This window comes from Crocodylus siamensis, chromosome 4, assembly GCF_052110815.1.
Source record: "Crocodylus siamensis isolate JL-2025a chromosome 4, ASM5211081v1, whole genome shotgun sequence".
In the NCBI taxonomy this organism is placed as follows: Eukaryota; Metazoa; Chordata; order Crocodylia; family Crocodylidae; genus Crocodylus; species Crocodylus siamensis.
Genome location: NC_143398.1, coordinates 155,192,427 through 155,203,365, shown reverse-complemented (window position 1 = coordinate 155,203,365; position 10,939 = coordinate 155,192,427).

The following is a 10,939-nucleotide window of genomic DNA, read 5'->3' as shown; positions in this document are numbered from 1 at the left end:
GCTCTGCGGCTTACAGGAGATGCAGATATATGCTGGCATGGAAAGCACAGCCACATGAGAGCTTTGGCGCTGCAGGGAGACCAAGGTTTGAGAGAGGCCTAAAAATGCTATTTGCCTTTCTGTAACTCCCCACACAGACATTTCCCTCCCTCCCTCGTTCGGCCTGCTGATTGAGGCTAGGAGTTAGGGCAACTGGACTGGAATTCAGAAACACTGTTCCCATCTGTTTCACTGGGCTGCTACAAGATGCTGGACAAGTTGCTTTCTTTCCCTGTGCCACAGTTTTCCCCTCTGTCAAATGGGGATGGAGATACCAACCTAACTTATTGGGCTTATCCAAGAGTTAATTCATGATTGTGATTTGAATCAGTGTCCTTAGAAGACAAAAGGGCAGGAAATCTGATGATGAACACCACAAGGTGACAGCTACATATTGCCAGCACAGGGGAGAAGGTGGGACTGTATCCCAAGGAGACATGAGCTGTGGACAAACACCACAGTGGTCCCAAGCAAGACTAGATCAACTGCCTCTTGGCACCTACTGTGGGAACAAATGGAGTCTCCACTTAGTAGTAGGACAGGTACTCTGCTCACCTTGGGCTAATTATGTCAGGGGTACAGAGGTAGTCAGGCTTTGACCCCCAGAGGATCAAAAAAGCCAGGGGATGAGGAACAGACAAAGCCAGGAACAAGTCCCAACTAGAGTCAAGGGGTTAGGAGCAGGCAGGTCAGGAGGCCAGTATGTAAGGTACTAAGGAAACAGTGGGCAGTTATTTCAGCTAGAGGGCCAATTAAGGAGTTTTAGTGAGCTGTTGTGGGCTCGGGGGAAAGGGTGCTGATGCAGCCTACCTGCCCTGTACCAGTTCTGCAGTGTAGGGAGCAGATCACAGCTCTCTGCCCTGGGCTCTGGCTCCTTACTGTCACCATTGTGATCCCAGCCCTGCCTGCCTATCCCACTCCCAGACACTGCTCCTTACCTGCCCACGGCTCCATCCCATGCGCCTGGCTTAGCACATCCTATCATGGGGGTCCTGAGCCAGTATCCATGGAGATCTCACTGGCCTGCCTGTCTGGCACCACCCTGTCTGGTACCCCCAACAGTAGAGAGACCATCTTTTCCAAACTGGAAGGCAGGACACATGCCCACCTCCTCCTCCCTCCATCCCCAGCAGTTCAGGCTGATGTGGGTCACCTGCTACAGGCTCGGGGTTCCCCTCCCTGTTGCCCTTTCTCCAGGAGCCCTACGCTGGCTTCGCATTCCCTGCCTGCCCAATAGCAGTGGGTGGCCCAGTTGCACACCACCATCCCGGCTGCTGCCAGGTGGGCAGGAGGTGCTTTGCTAAGGCAGTGCTGGGCTTCCAGGGAAGGGCAGCAGGATGGGGAGCTCTGAGCCCGCAGCAGGCAGGCCACATGCCCCCTGTGCCTCCTGTGCCTTCCCGGGGGTGCTCCTGGACAAGCTACTCGTGGCTGTCTGACTCTGCCCCAGCCCCAGGGCCCCATGCACCGCCCTGGCTGGCAGTGTCTCACTCCCTCCCTCACTGTGGGAGGTCTCGATCTGCACCCCCCATGCTTCCTTATTTGTGAGAAGCTGCTGTTTACGATGCCCAGCTCTTTCCCAGCCACATGCACGTGTGCGGGCATGCATATACACTTGGCACCCTTTGCGACCCCCCTTCTCCCTTGTGCTGGAACACTTCCGGTCTGCAAAGGGAAACCCACTGTTTGCACAACACTGTGAATCTGGAACAAATTCTATCCCAGAGTTGTGCCGCCCAGGACCAGGACTTGATGGACCCATTCTGGACTGTCCCACCCAATTAGAAATGGGTGGTCACCCTACCCAGCAGTGGGTGCAGGATAGATTAGCAGCAGCAGCTAGGCAGAGTGAGCTGCCATGAGAGGGGCTGCTGCGACACTGAGTCTGGCCACTGTACTGCCATGCATCTGGGGGCAGCAGGACCAGTCACATATACCACAGCTTGGGCTACCCCCCATGCCAGGCCCAGGCAGGGCCAAAGGACCCGCTGTGGACTGGATAGAATCGCTTGGTGGGCTGGATCCAGCCCACAGGCCATATTTTGACCACCCATGGATTAAGGCATAAGCAGTTAGTGTGGATAAAGCCAAGAGGACCATGAACAGGAAACAGATCCAGATCAGAGTCACTAGTTAAGGGGTCCAGAGTAGACAGCTATAGCTGCACAGAACCAGGGTATAGGCAGTATCTAACTAGAGCTACAAGCCAAGAGCTAAACATCACAAGGCAGGAGTCTAGACTGGAGCCTGCCCGGGACTAGAAGCTGGTGAAGCAGTCGGGAGCAGAAGGAATCCATGTTGTGGTCTAAGACAAAAGGTAAGCCAAGAGTCAACAAGCAAGACATAGGGAAAAGAAAACTAGGAAGCAGGACACTAGAAACAAACAAGCCGAAAACCAGGAATCAACAGCCCAGCATCTATCCTACTGAGTAAGTTGCTGGGCACTCAAAGCAGGCAGCCATACCCAAGCAAGCAACTGGGGCCACCTGAGGGTAGTAAAGCCGTAGCGGGCCAAGCCCACTTAGGTAACCAGGGCCAGGCAATTTAGTCTATGTGCTGCCCTGGCTGCTAAGAAATCACAAGTACTGTGATCACAGCCCTTGAGCCCATTCAATACAGCATCACCACCAACAGGAGCTCAGAGGATCCGCATGAGACATGAGCCAGCTCTTCTGCTTAGCAGTCCCTGTTGGATAAAAATCACCACCTCTTCTCCAAGGGAAACACAAACTTGGGACTGGTTTGAGACTAAGAACCCTCAATGCAGAGGACTCTTGTGTGTTAAGCTGAATAGTCCTACTGGATCATTGCATCTGACATCCAGTTTCACCATTGAGAATGGCTCTCAGCCTTCCAAATTGCATCCAGTCTGCCACCAGACTGGGTGACACCTGTCCAAGATGCACAAGGTCCTCCCACTGTCTGCTAACCTGCCCTCAGTTCACAGATGTTCTCGTATAACCCAAGGCCTCACACGTGTCTACAGAACCAGAGTCCTACCCAGAGCTGTGAGTTGGTAAAGAAACAATGCAGCCCAACTTCTGCAGCATGTAATCATTAGGAATTCTGAGCCTCTCAAGCTTGACATGGGGCTGGACTGGCACAAGCATAGCTGTCTGCTTAGGTCCAGTACCCTCAGGACAGCTTTTCTAATAGCATTGAGGGAATTTGGCTCCAGGACTAGAAGTACAGAGACAGGTGGGGAAACAAAGACCACCAAATGTGTCTCCAAGCTTCCCCAGAACTTTGGGGTTACCCCTAAGTCCCCCATGGACAGCCAGTGGGTCCCTACCATGTGGTTTGGCTGGTCTCAAAATTAGGGAAAATACAGGTCCTAGCTAGTCAGGGGGCTGGAGAGGTACTACAGAGGCAGCTGCCCTCTCTTGTCCACAAGGTTTGTACCGTCACCAGTGACTAGTGATCTGGGGGATCCCTTTTTGGAGGGAATGCCTGGTTCTCAGGGGCCAGGTGTAAGCACGACCTGAGGAGGGAGGCAGCCAAACTCAACTGGCCTTCTTTGAACTTCCTGACCACAGAGCTGAGCCCATTTGAAAGCACTCAGTCCTTCTCCAGTGTGCTTGACAAACAGGATTTACGCTAGCCTGTGCCAAGGGCTGCCCTTTACTCCTGGTACAACACCTCCGTTGAAGTCCCAGGGCTTGAGGCACAGCTGGAGGACAACTAATATTGCAACCAGCCCCTGCTAGTAGGGGGAGAAGAGGGGAGGAGGGAAACTGAGACACTGAGTTCCTTAAACTGCCCTGGGGTCAGAAGGACATCAGGGCACAGGACAGCCTGGGTGCCAACCACACTGCCTCTGCCTTCTGAGGCCTCCCAGTGGCCTTTTCTGATCCTTCAATCCAGCTAGTGGCTAACAAGCATTCATATATTGGTGCACACAGCAGGATTGAGCAGGTACAGCCTGACCTCTCTGTGCTTCCAGAGCAGATCTGGTGTCCATGAGCAAGGTCTGACAGTGCCTCATCCGGGTCTTTGGTGTCTATTAGTTCTGTGAATTTGGCACTAGGTGACTGCAGCCTATCCTTGGTGTCCCTCCCAATCCCATGCCCTTGCCTCCACCCTTACTGTGCATCTGTCCCTTTTGGCTGAATGCTGTGGGTTCCCCTTCCTGCCCAGCTTTCAGCACAGCAAGACTCACCGGCCCCCACTCCACTGAAAGGAGGTGACTTGGCAGTATCTCTCTAGCATGCGACTTGTGCCAAGAGGAGAAAAAACCCAGCTCAGGCTCCGTCACGAGCCTCTCGCTTGACGCGAGCAGGAGCGTTACAGCAGTTTCTCTTGAAAGGTTAAGCTAACAGCATCTCCTGCAAAATCAATGAGCAGCAGAGGAGACGGCTATTTGCTTTGCATAATTACATGGGGAGGTGGGCGGGCAGGAGGGGGGGTGCTTCAGGGGCTATTTTTTTGTTTAATCAATGCTTTCCATTTCAGGGAGGTGGGGAGATGGGAAATTCACTGTCAGAACTGCTGGTGTGGGGGAGAGATAGACAGCAAGGTCTATCTACTTCAGAGCTCTGCAATTCTAGGCCACTCCAGTGGGTCTTGATATCTAAGTGCCTGGTGCTCACACTGTAACTAATTAAACAAGAGCTCAGGAACAGTGGAGGGATCTTGAACCATTGAAAGGCTCTGGGCCCAGATAACAACAGTGAGAGGATAGGGCCTTTCCCCCTTGAAGGACCCCAAAGAGCCTCAGAAGCAGAGACCTGGGAAGACCCTACACTGCTTACATGTCTGCCTTCCTTCTCTAGCCCCTGGAGTTTCTGGCTGCCAGGTTTTGTGCAGCTCCAAGTGTGACATTTTATGCCAATATGCACATCATGACATTCTCTACCTGCATGTGTTTGCAAATGGTCTGTAGAGAATCAAGGTCATCACCTCCTGAGTAGTGGGAGGACACCGCACCAAGGTGTCTCACAGAAGCTGGTGGCAGCAGTGGGGAGGGGATGCTAAAGTAGGGGATGCTGGGTGGGACAGGCTGGGCTGGAATGGGTTTGTGACAGTGGGGGGAATACCAGCTGTAAGAAGGTGGCTGATCAAGCTGACTGGTCACTAAGGAAACCAGGTTTGTGGAAATGTATAAAGGGAAGGTGTAGGTACCTGGGGGAGAGGGGAATTATGTTGGATGGGGTATCCTGAGACAGCCAGAGGCAACTGGGTGAGGTGGCCAGGACCGAGTGGATTCTGGAATCTGTTGGTGGGGAGAGCTGCCCTCCCCTGTGTTCAGAGTTTGTACCGTCACCAGTGACTAGTGATCTGGGGGATCCCTTTTTGGAGGGAATGCCTGGTTCTCAGGGGCCAGGTGTAAGCACGACCTGAGGAGGGAGGCAGCCAAACTCAACTGGCCTTCTTTGAACTTCCTGACCACAGAGCTGAGCCCATCTGAGAGGGCTTGGCCCTTCTCCACTGTGGTTGACAAACAGGATCTAAGCTAGCCTGAGCCAAGGACTGCCCTTTACTCCTGGTACAGCACCTCCGTTGAAGTCCCAGGGCTCAAGGCACAGTCAGAGGACAACTAATATTGCAACCAGCCCCTGTGGTAGGGGGAGAGGAGGAGAGGAGGGAAGGAGGGAAACTGAGTTCCTTGAACTGCCCTGGGGTCAGAAAGACATCAGGGCACAAGACAGCCTGGGTGCCAACCACACTGCCTCTACCTTCTGAGGCCTCCCAGTGGCCTTTTCTGATGGCTTCAGTCCAGCTAGTGGCTAACAAGCAGTCATATCTTGGCACACTCTGCAGGACTGAGCAGGTGTCAGCCTGACCTCTCCATGCTTCCTGTGCAGGGCTAGTGTTCTTTGCAGGGGATGAATGACCTCCTTCATCATCACCTGCTCGGCTCCTTCCCCTACAGAGGCTTGGCAGAGGAAGCCATGAAAGAGGAGGCCATGCCTTCCTGGCCAACAGGACCATGAGCCACAGCCACAGCCATTCCTGGAGCCTGGCAGGGTGCATGGTGTTCCTTCTGGACTGAGGGAGTATGCAAGGATGACTCTAGGGGTGGGTCTTACTCAAGATGCCAAGGACTTGCCAGGCCAAAGGGATCATGCTGGCGTCTGTTCTGAACCCTCAAAGTTCCAGGCCAGTATCCCTACTCTGGCAGGAGCTGGCCCTGCATATACTGCCATTCTGTGTAGCTTTATGCCATGAGAGACCAGGCCCCACAGAGAGATATCCCTCCCCTGCCACTGAAAAGGGAAGAGCATAGTTGCTGTTTGCTTGAACACAGGAATGGTACTAAACACCTACCTTCAGGAAAGAGGTAAGAGAATTTCACATTCAGCTGAAACCATTTGGGACTGGTAGATTGTAGGAAAGCTGGGTGAAAATATGCATGAGGTATAACCTTGGCCAGAAGGAAGGGGCTCTTGGGACCAAGAGGCAGCATGGTCAGTGCTCCAGCCTGAACATCAGGGACTAGGGTCTATTCCAGCTTTGCCACTGCACACTCTTTTATTTATTTATTTATTTATTTTATTTGTATCCAAGGCCAAATTAGACAAAACTAATTCCAAATCCAAGAGTCCAGAGCCATAAGTGGCCCTACTACTGGCAAACATCTTCCACCCACACTTAGGGCTTCAGATGTTTCCATAACCTTTGGCAGGCATTCTACTTGCAGGCCCAAGCCTGGAGGCTTAGGGTTCAGATGCCCCTGGGTTTTGCTTGCCCTCAGCCATAAGGTCCTTGGAGCAAGCAAGGGAGGAGACTCCTATTTCCATAAACTGGGCGTAAAGCTGCTGCACCTCGGGAGGTACTGAACCACGCCAGAAGAGTTCTCCCATGGTGCGGTTCAGGAAAACTGCCTACTTGGACACAAATACATGGTATTTCCCCTGCCAGGTTAAGAAGCCACTATGCTTGATCTGAGCCTTTAAGAGGCCGAGAAGTCACTGCACACCCTTAAGGCACTAAAAGTCATTCAGTGCCTCAGTTTCCCCCTCTGTGAGGTAGGGTTGAGAGGCCTGTTTGCATAATTCCAGATGGTGAGCCCAACCCAAAAGCAAAGCATTTGCATAGCTAAGCAGGAAGGGGAGCTCCGGTATCTTTGCAACCGTGGAGCTGTTTGACAGGAGTCTGACACATGGCAGGGGGCGTCTCAAGGAATTTGCTACAGGCATATGCCCCTTTTTAAAGAACTGTTTGTAGTTGCATCTCTGGCAGCCTGGTGCTGAGCTGAGGCAATGCATCTCACTGCTGAGGCCCCATCTGTACTGGGCGTGCTCCACGCTGGGCTACAGATGTTGTCTTCCAGGATGCCTCACGCGTGGTTGGGCATCGAGCATCAAGTCAGCTGCATTAATACTCCAGGCTTCTCTGAGGCTCCTGGTCTGAACTGAGCCCCCTGCACTGCACATTTCTGACAGCCAAGGCAAGCAGGGGGCAGGAGGTCACAGGAATACCCGTTCAAGTTGCCAGGCTAGATAGAGTGGCTGGAGCTGTGTGTGCATCTAACTATGTATGTCAAAACACGTATATGACTGTAGGGGCAAAAAGGGGAATGGGGAGGGGAAACTGCCTGGTGCATCTATGCAGATGATATGCAGTGGGGGAAGGATGTTCATTTTTTCCATTCACAGAAAACTATTGTGTCTGCTCTGTTGGAGTTGTCTCAGGATCAAAAGGGAAACAGCATGGCACACAAGGAACCAAAGTGAAGTTTCCATGAGAGAGAGCAGAGGGTACATGCATGGGTATGTTTGTGTGAGAGAGAAAGAAGAGAGATAGAGAAATAGGGGAAGACAGACTTCTGTCATATGAGAGCAGTTTGCATGTGGCCATGGCCGTGTGTGTGTGTGTGTCTATGGCCGTGTGTGTGTGTGACCCTAGTCACACGATGCATCAGCTTTGCATCACAAAATGATGACAAACAGGCAGATTGCTTCCAAATTTAAGGGAAAAGGGAGAGAAATAACAGTCAGAACTGGGACTGCATGGATAATTGAATCTTCAGTTTGGCAGCTAAACTGAAGAAGTGGTGGCTGTTGTTGGAGGGGAGGGAGTAGGGAACTGACTTGGGTTTCAAACCAGATTTAGAATCCACTGGTTTTTCGCACCAAAACAAAAAGGCAAGACTCTTAGTTTCTCTTGGCACAAAATTATACTTTTTTTATTGGGCATTTGTCAGAAAAAGCAAAAGGCTGGATTCACTGCACTGTAGGGGAAAAGATGCCACCCTCTTGGAGCCACCAGGCCAGTGGGTTGAGTGTTCATGCTGGGTGTGCAAAGTGCACATGGAAGGCATGGATGATTCTAGCATGCATGTTGGACCTGTGTACATTGAATGCACATTATATGAGACTACACTCTGTGAGCGTATGTGCATAGAGCATGGGCTGTGTAAGTACACTGTCTGCAGAGTGTCATTTGAGTACGTTCACAGGTACACTCATGTACACAGGGGTGCATGGCACAGCATGCATGTATGTGTGTGCGTGCTGTGATTGTTTGTAGGGGCTGTACAGCGTGCAGGCTGGCAGGGAGCATGGCTAGTTTCCTGCATTATTCAAAGTGGGTTTTAATAGCTAGAGCTCTGGAATGGAAGCTGCTGCAGGAGGTGACATGCTAAATAAAGAACCAGTCCTGCTGTGCAATCAGCAAAGCTCTTCTTTTTGTCCCCAAATTCAGGGTCTGGGTGGTGACTCTTTCAGGCATCTGCTAGGGAGGAAGAGGGATGGGCCTGTATTGGTCTTGGGCAAGTGTTGGCAGGACTGTCTAGATCCCTGAATAGCAGGCTGTGAGCAAGTCCTCTCCCAGGGACGGAGCTATTTACAGGCATTTTATTCAAAGAGAGGGGATGGGGTGGGAAGAAGGCGTGAACAGGCTGAGTAATGTTAAATATCATATCACACAGGACAGTGGCTCACTTTCTGCCCTTTGTAGCTGGATGAAATACAATTCTTTGGGCTTTGGTTTGCTCAGCTGAAGTGCTGTTATCAGGATCCTGCCTACTCAGGTTGAAGGTTGGTCCCTGGAAAATCTGTCAATGCTACACCCACCCCCCAACCCCCCAAGCTATACCAGGATGGTGGTATATATCCTGACACCAGGATGGTGTCACCATAGTGACACACTTAGCAAAGATAGGTCAGCTTCATTAGTTCCATTGTGCAGAAAAGGAAACAGGGTTCAAAGAGAGGAGGAAACCTACCCAAAATAAGCAGCATTAAAACTCAGGAGTCCTGACTGTGCTGCCCCCAGTCCAGTGGAGCACCCCTCTTATGACTCTCCTGTCAGACTCAGAACCTGGACCATTCTGTGGGGATAGCCCTTGCGGACTATAATTAAGTGGGGGCACCTGAATCCCAAGACCTCTGGAGTTGGGCCTGCATGTAGGATACCTGCCAATGGATTTGGGAGTATCTGAAGTCCCAGAGTGAGAGCCTGGGATGGAGGATGCTTGCAGGTTGTAGCGCCATACATGGTGTTTAGACTGATTGAGTTCTGCCTGCTGAATTGATACGATTTTTGGAGTGATTGAGTTCTGCTCAATCAATATGATTTGGAACTGATTTGGCTGATTTGACCTGGAACACAAAATATATTCAAGAAAAAAATTCTGTGGGGATAGCCCTTCATGTCAGTGCTAAGGGAGCTGAGACATTACTGTTGCTTATCTATATTTCAGCAGTGCCCAGGTGACCCAACCCCAGTGTGCAAGTGCTGGGCAGACAGCAACCCATTAGACAGCTCTCCCTCTTGCCTGATTCCAGAGAGTGAGGCATAGGGAACTCCTCTGGAATGTAGTGTAATTAGTGCTGGGCAGGTAATAAGTCAACCCACAAAGATTTCAGCAGTGTAATGGTGCAAGATAAACTTTATTTATATGAATATTCCTCGAGAGTGGGATTTGGAAGGGGAGGCAGCTGTTCATAAATGGCTAATGCCCTATTTACTTGTACATTACTATTTTTGTGATTCAGGAGCATATAGGGCACCTGGAGTTCAGGGCCTTGTTTCAGTTGCTGCTGTACATAAGTGGTGGGAGACAGTCCCTACATCAGAGTTCACATCCAAATGCTGAAAGAAGGTGCTGGTGTAATCCTTTCACAGAACCATGGAGGGCTGGAAGGTCTTGACCAAGGTCATAGAGCTGTACTGGAAGTTGACCCCCAAACATCCAAGTTTCATGGGCATGAGCACAAAGTACTCTTCTGACATGAACAGCTGCTGTCTCCTCCCAGCATGAACAGGCTTTACTCTAGGTCAACCACAAAAAATGAACTAAGTGAGAAAGATGTCAGCTAAAGTCCCTAGGATGAACATGAGTTACAGGGTCAGGTTCTGCAACAGTTTTAGCTGTTGTGAGACTAAGAAGCCTAGCTGCTTTGAAAACAGATCTTGACTGGACACCATGGCCTGTAGGTTCCTACCCACATTGTTGCCAGAGCCGGCTGGTGGCTTGCCTGCTGCTCCACAATAAAAGCTGTGGTTTTGTTCTTCTCATTCATGTATACTTGTGTTTATTGAACCCTATGCTCAAACTACCCTTCTTCCCTGTCATTGCAATGAGGATGTTATAGAGTGTTCTTGGGGCTGTGCTTTGTAGTCGTGTGCAAGGGTTTGAAATGGTAATTTGAGGGATTCTTTGAGTAAAGGATGGCTTAAGAAGCAAGGGTGCTGAGCACAATGGCTCAGAAGGCCCCTTCAAGTCGTATGTTTCTAAATGCTCGGGGCAGTCTTTCCCCAATTTCCTGTTCCCTTCCCCTCCAGTGAACAAGGGGGACAGCTCCTCTGCCCCTCCCTCAAACTCCTAGGTAGAGGAGGGGGAAAAGGGTGTTCTGCTCTACCTGTACACCCTCCCACCCCCAAACCTGGGGAAAGACCCTCTATGGAAAAGTAGAAGTAAACCCAAAGAAGCAGCACTGATGGGGAGGCTAGAGTC